The sequence below is a fragment of the Stegostoma tigrinum genome, chromosome 28, assembly GCF_030684315.1.
Source record: "Stegostoma tigrinum isolate sSteTig4 chromosome 28, sSteTig4.hap1, whole genome shotgun sequence".
NCBI classification, from domain to species: domain Eukaryota; kingdom Metazoa; phylum Chordata; class Chondrichthyes; order Orectolobiformes; family Stegostomatidae; genus Stegostoma; species Stegostoma tigrinum.
In genome coordinates this window covers 20808141-20829284 of record NC_081381.1, presented here as the reverse complement: position 1 = coordinate 20829284, position 21144 = coordinate 20808141, and the positions used below count along the sequence as shown (strand labels likewise).

Genomic DNA, 21144 nt, shown 5'->3' with positions numbered 1-21144 from the left:
GGATGTGGGGTCAAGTGAGTGCAACTAACCATGCAACCACCACTGGTAGCCAACTGAGATCATTAAGGAGCTAATCTGGGATATGTCTTAGAGCCACCAGAAATTTCCTTATAGAATAGAGACAAATGGAGGAGGCTGGGTCCTGTCAAAGAAGTGGAGGTAAACTTCCAGTTGCAGACCACACTTTACAACACAATGATGATGGTGCCATTGACCTCTCTTCTAATCCCCTTCTCCAAGGACCGCTTTGATTATTGGGCCATGACCACAGCTGCAGGCCATCCTGTGGAAGCGTTCCATCTTTGCACTGATCTTTTGGCAGTTGTAATCACTTCAATTTTGCAGAATGTCCTAATTCTACAGAGTACTTCCAACTTGAGGCACCTACTCAGTCTCCCCCATACCTCAGCAATACCCAACACTCTCAGTGAGCGGCTATCAGTCCTTCCAGTGCACCCGCTGTTACTCCGATCCACCTACTGTCTTTAATTTCTAGTGTTTAGGAGGTGGTTTCTTATAAGCTTGACTCCAGAAAGATTCCATATCATTTAGCCATCGGTGCAATCAAAATCAGGATCTGTTTTTTGCCCTCAGTGAAAGAAAGCTTTCAATCAGAGGATGATTGCACCATTAGGTGCAGGGACAACTAAAGGATAGCTTTATCCATCTGCATTCTCTTTCAGAGGACTTACCTGCAGCCCTTTTACAAGGCACAGTGATAAAAACTCAACGGACACATTCAGTCAACATATTGCATGTAACCCCAAATAATTTATCCTTGACACAAGTGGTGGAATATTTCCGGTTGCTCTCTGGCCACCTTTAAGTGTTTTTATTCTTTTTGGCAACCAGAAGAGCTTGAACATATTTGCAATGTGATGAGATTGAAAGTGCCTGTATTTATGAAATTTTCAATATGTTTCTCATACATTCAGCCAAGCAGAGCTGTCAATCCAAACTTTCATGATTTGTCTACAAGCCTTTTACATTCACATCGTGCTGTGTAACATAGTGGAGAGACCATTAAAAATGCATTAATGACATTGTTTTCCTTGTCAAGTTTGTTCCTCGTCGGCTTTTTGCAATCTGCATTTCCCTTTATCGGGTAAAAATTCACATTTTTCACTTGTTTCAATATTTATGCATAGAAAAAATGTTGTAAATAAGCAAAGTTCATTTATTATTTACTCTACCTTTCCTTAACATGAATTTTGTTCCGTTTCTATACTTTCTACACATTTTTCCTCCATTAGTTGTCTCTTCAATGATTAAATAGCGCTTTTGTACAAATGACTATCTATAGGAACACCAACAAAACTGCATGTGTCAATTCAATACAAAGGAGCTGAACTCCTCAACTATGTATCATTCTCTAAGTTCTTCTGTTCTTTTACAATTTTCTCTGTGAGGTTGAGTGTATGGGACGGCATAACTGTTGGTGAGTTTTTGTGAAATTTATTTCCAATGATACAATTCACTGTTGCTTTTTTTGTAGGTGATCTGTACCCGATTTTTTTCCCAGGGAATATAGCCCATTCAAAGCCCACAAAACAGACTAATGATAAAATTTTTGACCTCAATTCATCAGCTTGCAAGATTCAAACATTGGTTGATGACAACAGTTGACCCAGTACAGTAGAACAAAATCCAGAACTCCATTTTGCAAGGATTCACTGCACCTGATCTGACAAAGACTTTTCAAGCAATTAAACAGCAAATTCTTGCTCCTTCTTAATGAATTGAACTGAATTAGCTTTATTGTCACATGTCCTCAAATGAGTACAATGAAAAATTTACAAGTTGCCATGAAAAGTACTTAAGTACAGGTTCTTAAGATCAAATGTTTAGGAAAAAAAATTACAATAGTAAAGAAGTAAAAAGCCCAGCATTACAGATCCTAGGAATAAATTAGAAAATAAAGAGGCACTATGTTCAGAAAAACAGTCTTTCTAGCCCAGTCCATGTCCGCACCCAGCCTCTAGTAACTGAACGAGGGACTCCACCACTTTGCTGCTGCCTGTGCCAGAATCACTAACTTGCGAGTGCCACGCTTTAAGTGCCATCTCTTTGTCACTGGGCCCACCTTGCTGGTGCAGCTGAACCCACACTCGCCTCACAACCATTTTCGGCCTATTGCGACTGCAACCAGGAGTCCCTGGCTCTGCTGCTGGCCAGGCCAGACCCGTTGCCATGCCAAGAGTCCTGGTTCAGCTGCAGGTGCCACCATGTCAGTGCTGCTACCTTGAAGGGCCCACTGCCACCAGCACCGCTGCCCTCCTGTCACTGAAGGAGCTTTGCTGCCACTACCCAGGGCGATCTACATTCTACCACTGCTGCCACCTCCAGATACCAGGAGATGCTGCTCCACCACTCTGCGCGTGGCCCACACTCACTGCCGCACCAACACTGCCAAACATCCCACCATGGAAAAGCAAAATGAAAGAAGGAGAGCAGAAGCAAAGGTAGAGAAAAGAAAGGAGGCAGATGAACCCCTGGCAAGAGCCTGCATTCAGTCCTGTCACTCAGATGCCATTTTGAAACAGCTTGATGTGTCTGTTTTAATCAATAAACCATAGAATTAAGGCACTGTTCAGGAAAGCAGCATGTTTGAGAAGCAGTAGAGAGGTGACAACATAAATCAAGCTAGAATCAAACTTCTTTCTTTTGTTTTGCAAAGCTATTCATTTGAATATTTTCAGTTTCTTAAGGTAAAATGTATTCACTGTTTCTTATGTCTGAGGTGCCCATTAGAATCATTAAGGATTCTGAAGTCTAATGGCAGAATTGGAGACAGGATAAAGCCATCGATATCACATAAACCTCAGCCTTAGAGGAGTGCTTCCTACTGAACCTGTATGGTACTCTCAGTTATTGATTAGAGCTTTGAAAAACTATGAGGGAGATCCCTCGTCCACTGAAGAAAGAAGACAGAGGAAAAATGAGACCAAGCAAGGAGTGATTTTTTAAATTATTATTCATTTACAGGATATAGGTATTGCTGGCTAGGACAACTTTCATTGCCCACAAGACAGTGTAGTGTCAACCACGTTGCTGTGTGGTCTGGAGTCACATGTAGGCCAGACAGGGGCTGGCAGTTTCCTTCCCTGAAGGACAGTGGTTAACCAGATGAGGTCTTTTTTTCATCCCTGACAATCAACAATTGCTTCATGAATATCATTAGACCTTTAATTCCAGATTTTTATTTTATCAAATTCAAGTTCCACCATTTGCCATGACAAGATTTGAACCGACGTCCCCAGATCATGACCTGGGTCTCTGGATGAATAGTCTAGCAATAATATCACTAGGCCATCACCTTCCCTTAATTAGCTTTGCTGTTGATATGGCAGGGACACAGAGTGTTTTTTTTAATTTGTTCACAGGCTATTGGCGTCATGATATAGGCCAGCATTTATTTGCCAATGATAATAGCCCTCGAGAAAGTGTTGGTGAGCAGCTTTCTTGAACTATTTGGTGCTGTTAAGAAGGGAGTTCCAGGATTTTGGCCTAGCCTTATTGAAGGAACAGAGGTATAGTTCCAGACTAAAATGGTAGCTGACTTGGAGGGGTTTTGTGGGCCTCAATCCATCACAGGCCCAATAACCCACCTTCTCAGAAGACGAGAAAAGTGGCTGTTTTCATAGAGTCATACAACTAGGAAATAGACCTTTCAGTCCAGTTTGTCTGTGCCACCAAGTCATCCCAAACTGACCTAGCCCCATTTGCCAGCATTTGGCTCATATCCCTGTAAACCCTTCCTATTCATCCATGGTGTAATTGAACCCACCTCCAACACTTCATTCCACACATTCACCACCATCTGCGTGAAAAAAGTTACCCTTCAGGTCCTTTGTAAATCTTTCCACTCTCACTTTAAACCTACACTCTTTAGTTTTGGACTCCCCCATCCAAGGAAAAAGATCTTGGATACTCATCCTGTCCAGGCCTCTCAAAATTTAATAAACCTCTCTGAGGTCACCCTTTGGCCTCCAATGCTCCAGGGAAAAAAACCCCAGCCTATTCAGCCTCTCAAATCCTCCAGTCCTGGCAAAATCCTTATAAATCTTTTCTGCGTCTTCTCAAGTTTGTACGCAGCCTGCCTGCTGGGTTGGAGAAGGAGGGAGGGCTCCATTTGCCTAATTAAGCTCAACCCCAACCATTGAATAGAGGATCAGCCTCCAAAATCTGAAAGGCCTACTCCAGCTATTAATTTCTTATCTCCTGCTTTTGTGTAGTACTGGCTTGTCATTTGGATATGTAAAGGAACTCACTGGTAACTCAGTGACCAGGAATGAAAGTGTCTTTATGGGAAGTCTCAAAATAGCATCTGTATTTGCATGATCTGCTGTCAGATATTCTACTCTTTTTCTGGAGTAATCATAAGATCTTAGTGATCAGTTAACTTCCTCCTATTCAGGTGTTTGTGAAACTTAATAAAACCATTTAAGATCATCAAGATCACTTTCTCAACTTGTAATTTTGTTCTGAATTTTGTGTGCGTCGTTCTACATGTGATCCTAGGGTAAAATGGAACATCAAGTCGCATGACATGATGCCTTGATGATATCACAAACATGTCTCTTAAAGGTACCTTAACATGGGTTGTCTCAGAAAATGGCTCTGTAAGAGCTAACTTTGAAGTTGCATTAACTTCACCTAATCTGATGATGTTACATCTTGTTTCAGAGATAGTAGGAACTGCAGGTGCTGGAGAATCTGAGATAACAAGGTGTAGAGCTGGATGAACACAACAGCGAAGCAGCATCAGAGGAGCAGGAAGGCTGACGTTTCGAGCCTAGACCACAAGGAGTTCTACACTACCAGTCATAGGGAGCGTATATATTCTATACACCTCTCAACAGTCCTGAATAGTTATGCCTAATGTACATTGTAATTATTGTTATCATACAATAAGACACATTTTTAAAGAAGACAAATGCCTCTTCTGTTTGGACTCACCAGTGGTCTATCTGTTAATTATGCAGGTCCTTGACACAGTTTTGATAAAGGAGGATTAACGGCAGTGAACTAACCTGTGCCACATACTGGCAGATGTGACAGATACCACAAGTGGCCAGCAACTAAGTTCTGAATATTTGACTCTTGTTTTACTACGGACACTAGAATGTTATCTTCAGCAGTAGAAATACAAAAGGGGACAACACAATACGACTGTCTGAGATAATGGGAACTGCAGATGCTGGAGAATCCAAGATAATAAAGTGTGAAGCTGGATGAACACAGCAGGCCAAGTAGCATCTCAGGAGCACAAAAGCTGACGTTTCGGGCCTAGACCCTTCATTTTATTACAATACGACTGTCTGTTATTTTACTGGCAGCCTTCTCCCCTGCCTCTCCTTCTCCACTCTCTCCCTTTTCCTTTCATTCCTCCTCTACCTCTCACTCTGTCGTCACTCTTCAAGCCCACCAGTCTAGGGCAGGAAAATTTCTTGCCGACATTAACAAGTCAGCCACAATTTTGTTGCGTGACCAAGATTACCCGCAGCTCTCTTACTCCCCCTGGAGTGAATCAGTATACACAAGTGTTTAAGCCGGAAATTCACTGTTCAAGCAACAACTTGCCAGCTGATAAAGGCAGGAGTAGATTTTATGAACTAGCACTCCCAGCATGAAGGTTTGCTTGACATGAGGCTGTCTTTTGAATAAAAATGCTAAATCAAAGAAACTTGCTCCATAATTTTTAGTAAAACTTAAATGAAGGCTCATGTCTGTTGTTGATCTTTGTCATTCACATTCTTGTACAAAACTCTGTTTCAAGAATACTCATAAAATTTAGTCAAGAGTGAATTCCCTTAGAAGCATATCCTTTCATTATAATCATGACAAAGGAAGTCAACTGAAACGGTATTGTGCATAAATCTACAGAAAATGGGCAGTTTTAGAAATGTCAGTCTGCAATATTGTCCCCATAAAGCACAGATAAAGCCTTGGTACTGTGTAAGGCCTTCTGAAATGGGCTTGGCTTTTAAACTGGTGTCTTCTCTGTTAATCAGAACAATTAACAACATAAAATAGGCAATTAAGAGGCACATGGGACATATAAAGAAACGACATTCTTTGTCATCAAATTGATTGAATCTCCAATAAAATTCAGCAAGTTGGTCACTGGCATTAAGATTACAGAATTTAAAGTGGTCAAAGAAAAACAGGCTCTTTTTCTACTGCACAGTGAAGTTTGATTTTTGAGTAATGATTTAGTTCAGTGCTCCCACAACAGGCATCATTTTCCCCTTGTCACTTGCCAATAGCAGCTAGAGTTTACAATGACAGAGCTTATCCTTAGCTATCTTTAAAGTTATATATACTCAGAATCAGCTTAGATCAGATTCCTCAACAGAATGGAGGGGATATTTTCTCGATATATGTATAAATCCAAAGTAGCTGTATAGGACAGGGAATAAGCACAGAAAATTTTGGAAACTTACAAATGTCGGTCTGAAAGCATCCGTGGAAAGAGAAACAGCACAGGGTGATTTTTCCTAAGCTACTTCAAATGGCCTGGAAGGTGGAAGGGCAGCAATATACTGGCAGAAGTTAGAATGGATGATGTCTGATACCTTCCTGCAACAATGCTTGTTGCCCAGGACAGTCATACCACCAGCTCGACTGTCCGATTTCTGTTCACTCTTATTGGTTGACTCATATATATTAGTCAGAACACTTCAATTTTAATAAAATGGAGAGCAGCAGCCAGATTTTCCAACAAACTGATTGACATCTCAATGTAATCTAGAGTATATTGATGGAATTAAATGGACAAAGGAGTCTATCAATATAAAGCAAAGGTGCCGTAGTACCACTCCATCATCACAGAAAGGGATGTTTGGTGGTAGCTTCACCTGAGGGTCAACGAGGGTTTTTTACGGTAGCCTCAGTCAGTGTGGGAATGGAACCATCTTGTTGGCATCACTCTGAATGGCAAACCAGCCATCCTGCCAACTGAGCTAACAGACCCCCTGATAGTCTACCAATATAATAAATTGTCTGTAATATGTGCAAGATCGGGAAATGCTATGATACCTTTCTGAGTTAACCTAGACGTTATTCATCTCAAACAACAGCTTGATAAAAATATGGACAGAAAGGACACTGTGTGAAATGATCAGCATGGGCATTTACCACTCACTTCTATTGACCTTTGATTGTAGTTATGCTAGACTAATAGAAGGAAAGAGTTGGCCCTAAACTGGCCGTGGTGATCTGATATGAAATGAGTTTAGGTAGTTTCAAATTAATTATAAATAGCATCACAAGATGTGGGACAGTGGAAGAAATATATACTCTTGCAATAAGTGGGTGGTGGTTGTTGATTATCGCTAAGGTACAATTTTTGCAGAAAGTAGACGCAGCTTCTTTCCTGTATACAATTGACCTGGTAGGACTTGCTGCTAATATGGTGCTAACATTGAAAAGTGTTTCCATATCCCAGTGCAAATACCACTTTGTCTGATAAATCAGAATAAAAATCCACAGACCAATGTGTGAAACTTTGTAATTTTTGTTTTGTTTTCTCCATATTGGTTTCCTATCCTTATTTTTGAACCCTTTGCCTTTGCTGCAATAAGGTCGAACTAAAAGGCGATTCAAAAAGAATCTCTCAGAGAGAAAAATCACTCAACAGACAGCGAGCAAATGACAATGCCCGTAGTTTCACCTTTTTGCAGAGTAATTTTTTTCATAAGTAGCTTCATGACAGGCAGACAAGGGTCGCCTGTGCATTGTGAGATTTATCTAATGGCTTGCTGACGAGCTGCTGGGACTTGGGTCCTTTAATGAGACCCACAAGCCTCTCTTCCCTGCCAGAACCAGAAACAAATCAACAGAGTTTGATGGCAGTCATCTGTTAACCTTAAATTTAACTGTCACCTTGCATTTTGTATTCATAACAGCTGATTAACATTTTAATAAAAGTCAATATGAATGCAAACTTTCCCAGAGTATTCCAGATTAAGCTGCTGGAACATGGTCATCAGTACAGTGTTATTGAATTAAAAATGGCTCGGAGATGTTACCAAAAGCTGGCAAAGGGGTGATGGGGGAATATTATTTTTTGAGTCGACATGAAATCATGGTGTTTTAAGATTCAACTCTCCAGATTAACATAAATCTGTCATAGCCCATATCATTTATTTGTCAGCCAGCAGAAAATTAAAATGAATATATTCAAAGTCCATAATCACGAGCGAAGGACAGTCATATAGTACTGAATAAATACTTGACAGTGTGCGGCAAAAAGCTCAGTGGGTAATATGTCCATAAGTACAAACATCCATGTATAAGATCACAGAATCCGCATTGGCTCTCAAAGGGACAATTCACGCCACTGCCTCACCTCCTCTGCATAAACCTGCACAACTTCTCCAATCTATCTACATAATTGATGCACCTCATCCCTGCAACTATCCTCATGAATCTTTTCCACACCGTCTCTAATTGCTTTCATAGCTTTTCTAAGGTGCCCAGAACTGGATACAATACTACTAAACCTATGTTCCATATCAGTTTAACATAACTTGCGTGCTTTTATACTCTATTCTCATTGTTCATAATGCATTGGGTGCTGCATATCTTAAGAACCAACGTCCTGCACTTTCAATGATTTGTGCATCCACCTACCCAGATTAATATCATGTGCAGATCCTTGGAGTTGAGAGGCCATGGATGGTGTAGAGGATACAAAGGGTTATGGGAAATGAGTAGATTTTAATGAGGGTATGAGGGGCTAGGTAGGGTGAATTAACTGGCTTGGATTGGGCATGGGGACACTGTGGAATGAGGGACGGTCAGTTGGAGGAATGTCTTTTGCTTTCATTTTTGACTTTTAAATTTGGATAACAGTGCTTGGGTCCTGAACCAGCCTTTCCATCCAGGCTGTCTTGGGAACTGTCATCTTTTTAAGCTTGCTGGGTCACCCAGCTTGGCTCCAAATTCAGTTCAACCACCACCAACCACTCCGTTCTGAAAATCGCAATTGCAGGCATCAATTTTCAAAGGTGAAGTTCACAGAGCTAGGATTCCTCTGGCCTCAGTGTGCCTGATCCAGGAACAAAAGTCAGGGCTCTGCTGGTTTATAAACAAACATTTATTAAGACACACTTTGACAGCAGCCACAGAGAGAGAGTAGGAATATTCAAACCCTGCTTCAGACCTGGCAACAGCTGAAGAACTGTGGCTAGCCTTCAATTGCCAAATTGAAGAGCAAGAGCAGATTTTCACAACAGAAGTCAAACTGCACATCACAGCGTGAAGTCAGAAACCTGCGACTGTAAACTGTAAGCCATTGTGATTCTGTCACTGGAAACACCCAGCATCTACTTCTTCAGTGAAACAAGTTACAGGTGTACAATGTTTCACTACTGCATCACAAGGAAATCGAAGGTGACATGGAAAATTTGGACTCTCAAGATGTGAGTGCATGCTATCTCTTTTATGATCACATTTGTGTGTGTGTGTGTGTGTGTGTATGCACACGTGTCTGTGTTTGCATTCTTGTGTGTGTTTGTGTATGTTTGAGTGTTTGCATGTGCGTGTGAATGCATATGTCTGTTTGTGCAAGCGTATGCTCATGTGTGCGTGTGTGTATGTTTGCCTGTGTGCCTGCGTGTGAGAGTGCGTTGAGCAGACATGTGTGTGAATGTATGTTTGCGCATGTGTGTGTGTGTTTGCGCACGTGTGTGTGTTTATGCACCTGTGTGTGTATGTGTGGATATGCATGTGTGTGTTTGCACATGCATGTGTGCATCGGCATGTGTTTGCATGGATGTGTGCTTGCATGTGTGTGTGTTTCTACGTGCGTGTGTTTGCACTTGTGTATGTGCTTGCACCCATGTGTGCATGTGCGTTTGCCCATACACGCATGCACATGTGTATGTACGTGCATACATTTGTATTTGCCCCTGTGTGCATGTGTGTGTGTGTGTGTGTGTGTGTGTGTGTGTGTGTGTGTGTGTGTGTGTGTGCGTGTGTGTGTGCATGCGTGTATGTTGGCATGTGGGTTTGTGTGTGTGTGTACGTATACATATGTTTGTGTGTGTGCAAGTGTGTGTGTGTTTGTGTGCATGCATATGTGTGTTTATGCATGTGTACAAATTTGCATGTGTGTGTTTGTGCAAGTGTGTGTTTGCGCATGAGCGTTTACGCATGTCTTTGCTTGTGTATGTGTGTGTTTGCACATGTGTTTGCACCTATGTGTGCGCATGTGTATGCATCTGTGTGTTTATTGTGTGTGCATTTACAGATGTGTGCATATGTGTGTTTGTATGTGCGTGTTTTTACATGTGTCGGTGTTTATACATTTCTGCACGTGTGTTTGCGCGCGTGTTTGCGTGAGTGTGTTTGCATGTGTGTGTGTGCTTGGATGTGTGTTTCCGCACATCTATGTATTTGAGCGTGGTTTTTTTGCACGTGTATGTGTTTGCAGCTGTGTGTATGTGTGGATGTGTTTGTGTGTGTGTATATGTGCGTGCATGTGTTTGCTTGTGTGTATGTATGCACATACATGTATGTGTTTGCACATGTATGTGCTTGCATCTGTGTGTGCATGTGCGTGTGTCTTTGTGTATACCTTGTGTGTTTGCACATGAACGTGAGTGTGCATGTGTGTGTTTGCATGTGGGTCTGTGTGTTTGCACGTGTGTGTGTGTGTTACAAATGCATACAAATGTTGAGTGTTAAACATTCATTCCTTTAGTAAGAAAACATGTCTAACAGCTGTTATTGAGACTCACAGTGCTGGAGAGATTAAAACATATTGCCTCTTTTAAAAAAGTATCCTCCAGTCAGTCAAGAAGAATTTGGAAAAAGGAGAGCAGACCTATCTTCATTCCTTTGGCTGTAAAATTCAGAATATGAGAAGGATCAAAAGCTTTGTACCTTGGCAAGACAGCAGGTGAGATGCTTCAGCATTTAAAGAATTTCCCGTTTGTCATTTATTCAGTTTCCTCAAATGCCATTGCCCACTCACTTCACTCCCCTGAGAAGTTTCAAAATGCCATGAAACCTATTTACCCACCATTAATACTCGGGTAACACGGAGTAAAAACAGCTCTTCATGAGCATTTTGCGCATTATAATTGCAAACCTGCATGTGACACAACCACACACTGTAGGTTGAGGTCAGGTTAAAAGTGGAAACTGGCAAATTTCATTCATATAACATTAAGCTCTACCAAATCTGTTGATGCCACAAATAGTCTTTGGGTGGAGACAGTTGAGTTCTGCAAAAGTACCAAGAAGGGAGTAGGCCTATACCGTACAGCTCCCAAGAATCCTTAGAAAATTTGCCAAGCAAGTTATTTTAAACTCACTTTATTAGATTGCAACTAACTACATTGTAACCTCAGAGAAGTGCTTCCTCTGTTTCATTGATAGTTTATCCTCCAATGCTTATAATTGATTAGGCCCTAGGCTCATCATAGAGAAAGAGGATCAGTGAAGCAAACTACCCAAACCAGAATTCCACAGCCTGATGGAGGTAGTACCTGACAATATGACATCTCCCAACAATAACCCTCCCACTCAGAACAGGTTGAATCCCCCCATAATAAACAATGCAATCATCATGTGTAGACAAAGCATGAAGATTGCTGCCTTGTTTTCAAAACCCAACTGATATCTATTCATTATCACATGCTAACTTTGTATATATTTTGTAATCAACATATTCAGAGATGTTAGCCTATACCTATGAAGTAATTGGGATTTGAACCTAGGACTTATCTGGCCCAAGAGGCAGGAGCAATACCACTGCACTACAAGAGCCCACCTTACTGACGCCGTATACGCTGAGGAAACTAGGAATGGGCAATAAATGCTGCCTCAGCTATTACTACCAGCATCCCAAGAGTAGAAAAGTGGCTGGTATACGTGCCACAGACGCATAGGGCTATTGAATACATGTTACATTGTTTTCCCCCATGTTATCCACTGTCAAGAATATTTGCTCATGTTTAAAATTTTCAAGATATTCTGCACATCTGTTCCTTTCTTAAATCCAATATCAGAATAGACAGTAATTGTAATATCGTACATAATGCCCAATCAGTGTACAATATGTCTCACAAATAAGCAATAATTAACCAGAAGCAAAAGAAGGGAATTGTAAGCGAAGATGGGTTAAAAGGCAAAACAAACGTAAGAGTTGGAGAATGAGACTGATCAGCCAGAATTCCAAGTATGAGATTTGGTATTTAGAAAAGTGAAAGATATTATAGCAACTGAAGGGATTAAGATTCCGACCTGAAGTCATACAGCACCAGTATTATCAGTTAGATATTTAATTAAGATAATGACCCTGTAATCATAATGTCATCAGTAAATGCCATTGTAAAAACTACAAAGAAGCTAGTAACCATATCTTAATGCTGGTTTTGGTCAGAGTCGCCAGGTCCCAGATTCAACAATGTTTGGATCGTTAGGAATTTTGATCCAATTTACATCTTTTTGTCCATAGATGGGACCTTGTGCTGCAGGAATCATATACTCAAAGCATGGTTTGCTGTATTTGAATTCATGGATTTGAGCAAGTAGATTGTAAACATAATCTAACAGCTTATTTATATCAGAGGACCTTACAAAGAGTTGTTAATTCCCTATACAACAATATATTCCCTCCCTAATGACATTGTGGGTCAACCCACGACAGGTGAACTGCAGCGGTTCAAGAAGGCAGCTCACCACCATCTTCTCAAAGGGAACTGGGGACGGGCAAACTAATGCTGCCCCGCCAGCGACACCCATGTCCCACAAATGAATAAAAGAGAATGACAAATAACATGTACCCAGCATCTTTAATGTAAGAACATTTCATGTCCTTTAGAAGCAATTTTCAGGAGAATAGGTATGAAGAAAGAAAGGGAAAGATTGGGGTGGGAGGTGACTGAATCATTGACAAACAAGCACAGTTGAAGGATCCCTGTCTAGTTGATTTATTGGTGATGGATAATACTTTGGATTAGAATGATTATACTGGTAATGATTTCTAGTTAGGGGTTCAACAACTAGAAAATGGGAATGAAAGTTCAGCATTTTGGAAGATAGATCATTCACAACTCACATTGGTATGATAAAATTGCCTATTAATCCCAGATCTCATATTTCTCTTATTCCCATTTCTGATTCCAGAAATCCTTTTGGAAATCATATGAAAATGTGAATGAAAATTGGAAAATGGAAATGAGAGAAAATTGATACCAGTTCTGCATTTACGTTTCTACAGATCTAACCACACAAACAAATTGTAAAAGTCCAGAGAGAGTGGCTTCTCAATGTTTGTTTTCCTTTCTCTAATATTTCGCACTTCTTTCAAAAATGTCCTCTTGTAGTGCAATGGTAATGTTCCTACCACAAAACCAGGAGGTCTGGATTCAAGTCCCACCTGTTCCAGAGGTGTGTAATAGCATCTCTGAACAGGCTGATTAGACAACTGGGTTAAATTTAAAAGAATATGTTTTTATTTAAGCACTTGGGAGCCAGCTAAATACCTGTGAACCTTTGCATCAGCTACTAAAGACAATATTTACTCCTCTTTTAAATGTTATTACTGTACCATTTCTGCTTGAATTGCAAACCATTTATTCACTCCTGACAATCACATCATGTGACTTAACTCAGTACACTCAGTTTGATGGGTTTACCAAATTCCGATCTCCAACAGAAAACCGATATTTCAGACTTGCTCAAGAGGATAATGTGTGCAAGGATGTTCTGGCTCTATCTTGATCTTTTTCACTATTCCTGATTTGTAGATAGTCATAACATTTCTCTAGCACCCCCCGTTTCTATCCCTCAACAGGTTGACTAGCATCTGAAAACTCCTTTCGGATTAATTGTACTGTCAGACAGGCACTGACATCATGAATGCAAGTAATCTCAATTGGAGATATTTTCTGTAAATGTGCTTGTCTGGGTTAACGTCTGCTGTTCTAAAGTTTCATAGCCTGCAGGAGTCTCACATGACTGTACCTTCCTATAGTTCTATTAATTATTACCAAGATCAGATAAGCTTATACACTTAACTATTCACATTTTAATTAAACTACAGTACCATTTCTTCTTCCTACTCTGAATTCCCACTCAAGTCAAGTTCGCTTGTTTTGTAACTCTCTTCCTCGCTAACTCACAACATATTGCATTCTCAGCTAATTGCGTAACTAAATAAAAACAACGTGGATGCTGAAAACGCAAAAAAATGCAGGAAGTGCTGGAGAAGCTTAGCAGCATTTGTAGAGACAGTAGCAGAGTTAACATTTCAAGTACAGTGAAAGGGAAAAGTTGCTATAGTCTAAGAGCATCATCCTCCGACACTTCCGCCATTTACAATCCGACCCCACCACCCAAGACATTTTTCCATCCCCTCCCCTGTCTGCTTTCCGGAGAGACCACTCTCTCCGTGACTCCCTTGTTCGCTCCACACTGCCCTCCAACCCCACCACACCCGGCACCTTCCCCTGCAACCGCAGGAAATGCTACACTTGTCCCCACACCTCCTCCCTCACCCCTATCCCAGGCCCCAAGATGACATTCCACATTAAGCAGAGGTTCACCTGCACATCTGCCAATGTGGTATACTGCATCCACTGTACCCGGTGCGGCTTCCTCTACATTGGGGAAACCAAGCAGAGGTTTGGGGACCGCTTTGCAGAACACCTCCGCTCAGTTCGCAACAAACAACTGCACCTCCCAGTCGCAAACCATTTCCACTCCCCCTCCCATTCTCTAGATGACATGTCCATCATGGGCCTCCTGCAGTGCCACAATGATGCCACCCGAAGGTTGCAGGAACAGCAACTCATATTCCGCCTGGGAACCCTGCAGCCATATGGTATCAATGTGGACTTCAGCAGTTTCAAAATCTCCCCTTCCCCCACTGCATCCCTAAACCAGCCTAGTTCGTCTCCTCCCCCCACTGCACCACACAACCAGCCCAGCTCTTCCCCCCCCAACCACTGCATCCCAAAGCCAGTCCAACCTGTCTCTGCCTCCCTAACCGGTTCTTCCTCTCACCCATCCCTTCCTCCCACACCAAGCCGCACCCCCAGCTACCTACTAACCTCATCCCACCTCCTTGACCTGTCCGTCTTCCCTGGACTGACCTATCCCCTCCCTACCTCCCCACCTATACTCTCTCCACCTATCTTCTTTACTCTCCATCTTCGGTCCGCCTCCCCCTCTCTCCCTATTTATTCCAGTTCCCTCTCCCCATCCCCCTCTCTGATGAAGGGTCTAGGCCCGAAACGTCAGCTTTTGTGCTCCTGAGATGCTGCTTGGCCTGCTGTGTTCATCCAGCCTCACATTTTATTATCTATAGTCTAAGAGGGACTGCTATCTCATTAGAGAGAGAAGACTGGTAGTGAGTTTAACCTGAGGGGCAATGTTTGTCATGGGAACCTCAGGTGATACAAGAATTGAACTCACGCTGTTGGCATCAGTTCACACTGCAAGCCAACATACAGCCAACAGAGCTGACTGACTCCTATGAGTGCAGCATGACTTTTCTTCTGAACTAGTCATGTTGCAATTTGTATGCATCAAGGCTTCTGTGCGAGCCTGCATACAGTCACTGCACTGCACCCTGGGTTCATGTCTCCCTCCAGGACTTGACAGCTGGACAAGATACATTTGTAACTTGGCCAAACAGGTTGAGTATTGACATGCAAATCCATTCAGAGTATGCCAATTGCAGGGAGAGAGAAAGCGAGAGAGAGATTCCTGGTCAGTTACCTATGAAAACTAACAGCAAACCAATTCACAACGTGGCCTGGAACTCCCTGGAATCTATGGACACCAAACTCTTTCACAACAAGTTATCTAAAGAAGTAAGACGGCAGGGAGGTTCTGTGGCACAGTAAGTAGGGATACCCGGCTCTGATCAGGGACTCTGGCATGGGCATTATTTGCCAAGGGAAAGGCCAACATCTTAGCTCTTCCTTCCTATATACTTTCAATTGACCCATCTGGCTTCTTTCTCTTTCTGATTGGGTATGTCCTCCCATTTTCACCAGCTTTACATTGCTATCAGCGTCTCTGACTGTGTCAAACTTAGACTTTGAATTTGACTACCAACTCCATGTAATGATTGGGAAACACCAACAGGTTTATCAAGCATGATTTTTCATTCACAAATCCACGCTGACTATGCCCAACCAGATAGTTTTTATCCAAGTTTCCATTAGTCACCTTCTTTACGATAAATTCCGGTGTTTTATCTACTCCTAACGTCAAGCTGTGGGGTCTGTAAATTGCTGTGTTTTCTTTTGTGCTCATTTCTTAAATAGTGGCCTGATATTTGCAATCTTCCAATCTATAGGAATCATTCCAGAATTTGTGGAATTTTGCAGATGCTGCACTGAAGCTAAAAAGGGCGGAAAGATGTTGTGGAATTTCCCACTGCAACAAAATAACACAGAAAATATTTGACTTGCGCTGACAACATGACAGACTGTATTGCCCTTGTCCAAAAACAGCTGGGTAAAATTAAGGTTAAGAACAAAGTAAACTGAGCTTTTCAAGATCTAATACCCGACACTGGGCTATTGTAAAATGTGAACAAATTAAAAAATAAAATTAGTTTTCACTGCGCTACTGTGTGTTTTCATTTTTCTTTGAAGTAGAGATAGATTGTGGGCAAATCAGGTCACATAGAGACCTCTTTGGCTGTCTTGAAGTTCAGTGTAACACAAATTAGTTGCAGAGCAACAGGCACAAAATTAGTTGCATGATTCAATTTATCCTGATTTTACTGCATGGTGAAGACAAATGTAAAATACCTGTGGGATGACTTGTGTGCAATATTACAATGGAATATGATACTGATGTAGTATATATATTCTTCTGAGGCTAGCTTGGACTGCACTCTTAGGAGACATAAAATGGTCTTATACAACTTCCAACAGTGCTGCATGTGACTTGGGATCACTTAATGCTGATACTCACGGTTCAACGATAGAAAGCCTTTTGTTTCCCAGTGCTAAAGAAAGGCAAGAACTTGCATTTATACAGTATCTTTTACCACCTCAGGACATCCTAAAACACTACTCTGTAAATTAACTACTTTTTGATATGTAGTCACTTTTCGGATTGGACAGAAATTCATCATTTTAATAATGGCATGATTAATAATTGGCACGATTGAACTCTCTACCATTATTCAGCTTATAGCAACTTCCAACAAAATTTATTGAAAATTTTAGATAACCGGAAATATAAGTTTAATGTATTTTTGACATTATTTTTCATCGAAAGTATAAAGCATTTATTTTACTAAACCCATCAGTTTGTGGGTGATTGCTATCGTAAAGCAAATTTCTTTAAAACGTTTGCCAAAATTGATGTTAATGATTTAGAATGATCAATAATCCTGAGTGATTATTTTCTAAATGTTTGTCAAATAAATTGCTAATTGATTTAAAATCATCCCTTAGAAGTGTTTGATGGGCTGACAATATAAGCTGGTGATCTACTGATTGATTTTCAAATCAATGTGATGCTCACAATTCAGCATTGTGAGACAAATGGGAAATAATCCAAAGTCAGAAATCCGGGAAGGGTATGTGGTATGATATGGCAGAAACTGGACTTGAGCATCACTATGGGGGTGGACAGGCAATTAGTGCGGCGCGTTTGATAAGATACAGGGAGAGAGTCCGTCAGACCTCATAGCAACAAGCCCTCCAAAAAAAGCAACTGGCTTAGCCAAAAGAAAGTTTCATCCCACAAAGATGCAACAGAGGCCAGGGTACATCATTTTCCACCAGAATGGCAGATAAAGGATTAAGGTCCACAGCGCAGAGCCTTATAAAGTGCTGAAGAAGGATGGAATGAATTGAAAAGGAGTGACCAGGCAGCGGCAAGGTTAACTTTTGAAAGACTGTTAAATGCAGGATGAAGACGACACTGAGGGAGATGAGAAGTTGCACAGTTAAAGGCTTTAAGACAGGGGGGTATGGAATAGGGATTGTGTATTGTGTGTTAATTTTAAGTCAATAGGTTGGCAGAAAGGGCAAGTTAGAATAGGCAGGATGTGGGACTAATAAAGTACTGACATAGTAACCGAGCAAACTCAAATTGAGAAGGGTTGTGATAAAGAGACTAAATCAAGCATATCACTCACTTTTGTAACAAATTTTTACTTTTAAATATACGAGATTCCTAAGCAGCCAAAAAATGTGATAGTTCTTTCTCTATCAAAATTCCAGGCATCGTGTGTAAAATGGTTTACATTTTCAAAACGGTTAATGGCAGTCACATCACACAGAGTTAAGTAAATATAATGTCACTGGAATATCTAGACTTCTCGATCAGTTTTTGATGGAATACAAATGAAACTGTTTGGTAATGCATGCATCGCATTTTTTGCTTTGTGTTGCTTTTTGCACTCGGTATCCTCACCTTCAAGTTGGCCATATGTATAATTAAACTGCATCGTGCGGAATGCACAGTCTCATGCCATCTAATGCTATCAAGAGCTTGTAAAGGAAAATCCATTCTCTATAATGTATCTTAGCTGTACAACACAGTTCATTGGTCTCTTGATGAATGTGTTGCTGCTTAGTGTGTGAAGGCTGGTTTCTTTATTAATGGTAGTTTTACAGGCTGAGATAGGACTGAGGACAACAGCTCTGTATTCCAGTTACATGCCAAAGCCAGACAATGCAGCCAGACAATAAACCCCAATAACCCTTTCAGAACTGAGACCTTAGAGTCTCAAACAAACTTCAATCCTTTTCAAATCATTTAGTGTGTATATAAACTTCATGATTGTACTGAAAGTCACATGTAATATGACAAAATACAACGTTTTCAGCTGAAGTTAAGTTATAACGGTCTGTTCAGGGAAACTTTACAGCTTCCATTGGCATATTGGAGGAAATGCAGAGAGTTTTTCCAAACCATCCCGATCAGCACTCCCCCTTCCATTAACCCCCATCAATACAGACAAATCAATTTGGCATTCAGTTTGTTGGACATTAATGGTGCAAAATGGTTACTTAGTTTACATAATAATGTATGTCAACATCCTTCAGTCATTGATCATGTGAAGAACTAATATACGCTCATCATGTTGCGTGAATGCAATAGATTTTGATGTTATAAAGCAAATTTTGAGTACTCACAGGCCCTATTATGATACTGCAATTCAGTTGCTGATTGATGTTTAGACAATGTGACATACAATACAGCACAACATAGGAACAGGCCCTTCAGCCCCCAAGCCTGCGCTGATTCCTAATCCTTATTTCGACTCACTGTCTATTGCCCATGCACGGTTTCTATCTTCCAATTCGCCCCTTGTTCATATGCCTTACTTGTTGCTAATGCGTGGGTCTGCTCCTTCCCTAGCTACCCTCATGCTCCAAATATATGTATAAAATGCCAGAGACTCTCCTTAATAGTGCTGGTCAAAGACATTTCATAAACTCCCTTTAGCCCTCCCAACTCTCCATTTGAGCTTCTTCTTACTTTCTCTATCTTCTTCAAGGACTTTGTCTGTTTTTAGTTGCCTACACGTTAGGTATGCTTCCTTTTTATTGTGACTAAGCTGATAATTCCCCCTGCGGTTTAAGGTTCCCAAAGCCTGCCATTCCTGTCCTTCATTTTCACAGGAATGTACGTGTCCTGCACTCTCATCACCTGGGCCTTGAAATGTCCCCCGCATGTCAGACGTGGATTTACATTCAAACAATTGCTCACAATTTAACACCAAGGTCCATTCTTGTCCTCATCCATACGTATGTGAAAATTACAAAATTATGGTCACTATTCACGAGATGAACCCCCACTGAAACTCTAAGCTCCTGGCTGGGCTCATTTCCGAATACCAGGTCCAATATGGCCCCCTTCTTCATTGGGCTATCCACATACTATTTCAAAAAACCCTCCTGGACACAATGAACAAATTGCTCTGCATCCAAACACCTGCCACTAAGGAAGTCCCACTCAATATGGAGTAAGTTAAAATTACCAACCACAGTAACCCTGTTATTTTCACTTTTTTTTTCCAGAATCTGACTACATATCCCTTCCTGTATCTCCCACTGGCAGCCCAGAGGTCTATGGTACAATCCCAGCACCTATCCATTCCTGAGCTCGACCCATAATGCCTCACTGCAAGATGACTCAAGGGTGTCCTCTCTAAATACAGCTGTGATATGCTCCTTAGCCAGTAATGCCACTCCCCCACCTTTTTCCCTTCCTCTGTCTTGTCTATCACATATTATGCTGCCAATCCTGTCACTGTTTCAACATTATTTTTGTGATAACAACAACATTATAATTGTATACATTAATCCAGGCTCTAAATTCATCAGTTTTACCTTAACATAACTCAATTAGTTGCACCCTTACCTCTGAAGTTCAAGGTTCAATGTTTAAGTTGCACTCTAGGCTTGAGCAACAAAAATCAAGACAGAATCAACTCCAGTGAAATACTGAGGTTTGCTGTTTTACCAAGACTGCATCTACCAATACAGTTGGTATTCTGAAGAAAAGCAAGGATCTTATGTTTTGAGTCTGGGCCAATATTGATCCCTGAGCCACCATTACGGAAACAGATCCTTCTCATTTTTCTATTTGTCAGTCACAAATTAGCCACCTCATTCCTGCATTTTAATAAGTGGCTACACTTAAAAGATATTTCATTGGCTGTAACGCACTTTTGAGATATTTGGTGACTGTGAAAGGTGCTAAACAAATGTGAATCTTTGTTTTTTGTTCCTTTGATGTGAAATATGCATATTATCTTTGGCATATTATGGCAAAGATTCCACGCCAGGCAGGCTTGTACCCTTAATGCAGCTGTGTGAAGTTTAATGTCATGTGACACTCTTATGTCAGAACATAGGAGCCAGATCATGCCATTCAGCCCTACAACCATTATCTACCATTCTAGATCATGGGCTGATTATCTACCTCAATATCGTTTTCCTGTGCCTACCCTATATGCTTAATGTTGTGAGTAATTTGAAATCTAGCGATCTTGAACGTACTTAATGGGGTAGAGAATTCCAAAGATTTACTACCCCCGATTGAAGAGGTTCCTATTCACCTTAGCCCTAGAGAGTCTGTATTTTATCCTGAGACTGTACCCACTGTTTCTAGACTACAGAACTTTTATGAGCCCTTTGC

General features: G+C 41.0%; 1 long non-coding RNA gene across 1 annotated transcript; it reads left to right on the top strand.

Moving 5' to 3' along the window:
- The first annotated feature begins 9137 nt into the window (after window positions 1–9137).
- LOC125466557 (uncharacterized) lies at window positions 9138–16438 on the top strand. Its single transcript, XR_007250474.2, has 3 exons — window positions 9138–9428; window positions 10790–10909; window positions 16328–16438. It is a non-coding gene; the product is annotated as an uncharacterized LOC125466557 (long non-coding RNA).
- Window positions 16439–21144: the final 4706 nt, after the last annotated feature.